The sequence below is a fragment of the Frankliniella occidentalis genome, unplaced genomic scaffold (genome assembly GCF_000697945.3).
Source record: "Frankliniella occidentalis isolate FOCC.00 unplaced genomic scaffold, Focc_3.1 Scaffold143, whole genome shotgun sequence".
In the NCBI taxonomy this organism is placed as follows: domain Eukaryota; kingdom Metazoa; phylum Arthropoda; class Insecta; order Thysanoptera; family Thripidae; genus Frankliniella; species Frankliniella occidentalis.
Window position 1 is genome coordinate 110500 of NW_026267270.1, and position 1185 is coordinate 111684.

The 1185-nt window shown below is 47.0% G+C and overlaps 1 protein-coding gene across 1 annotated transcript in view; it reads right to left on the bottom strand.

The window, feature by feature from the left end:
- LOC113208706 (glutamate receptor ionotropic, kainate 2-like) overlaps positions 1 to 1185 on the bottom strand; it is a 20017-nt gene that overhangs the window by 1591 nt on the left and 17241 nt on the right. The window lies entirely within an intron of this gene.

The following is a 1185-nucleotide window of genomic DNA, read 5'->3' on the forward strand; positions in this document are numbered from 1 at the left end:
ACGTGGTTTCCATTTAGAGTGTTCGTTCACCTCTTTGGTTAACTTGGAAGTGACTGGTTTGTCAGTATGGACAGTCCCACTGATTTTAGAGGCATCCCACCATTGTTGCAATAGTTTTACGATTTTATGGCACTTATACAATGGGATAGTACCGATTTGGTGAGATCCCACTACGACAAAGAGTTGTGAGTACCCCAAAATCATTTTCAAAACGCATTCTTCGTTAAGTTCTGACCTTCTTTTCTGTTTAACAGTGTGTGTCAGCCCATTCGCGTTGCCCATACCTGAAGGTGAACAGCTGGGTGACGGTCAAAGTCTTAATTTCCTGACCACAAAAAGAGAAAAGGGGCGTGAGGAAGAGAAGGGGCGTGAGGGAGAGACAGAAGCACGATACCCTGAGTAAAAGAGGAAAAAGAACTGTGTTGACTTTGCTCCTGCTGGGCCCGCAAACGGGGTAGGGGAGGCATGGCATGTGTTGCCAGACTTGCTTGCAGATTGGTTTCAGGTAAAGCAGAAGTTTGTGTGCAGGTTACCGCTTTTTTCCACGAAACTTTTCGGTCCACTGCAAAACAACTTTCACAACAAATAAGGCCCCTATTGATGGATTGATGTCTCCATTTCGGAATTTTATACACTCATAAATTAATGGTGCCATGGCGCCTATTATTTCTGTTTCAAAAACTTTGAATTACAAATAAGGCCAGACGATCAAATTAAAATACCACGTCGGGTAGAGGGCAAGTACACGCTGAAGAGGGGAGAGACTAGAAGAAGATGGAGGGACAGAGATCCGCGAACAGCTCTGAAAGTGACAAACGCTAATATAAGGTACAAGGACACGGGAGTGGGTTGGGCAGGAGATAAATAGGAGGAAATGGGGTGGGGGATATGTACTAACGAAATACGAGTAAGGGGGAGAGTTTAAATGGACGAGAACGAAATACTGCAAGGAAAAAAATAACGGAATGAGAGTAGAGTAGAGGATGAAGAGACAGAGAGATCGAGAGGGAGGAGGAGCAAGGAAATAGCGCTACGCTGAAGCATGGAGCTTTGGTGGGAGCGAGAGTGAGCCCCGTGGATCCTCTGGCCGCCTGAAAGGCCAGGTCAGGTCAGCCGCAGGTGCGCCGGCCCCACGGCTCTACAATGGGCGGCTCTGGCAAGAATTTCATTCGCGGGATTCCCTTT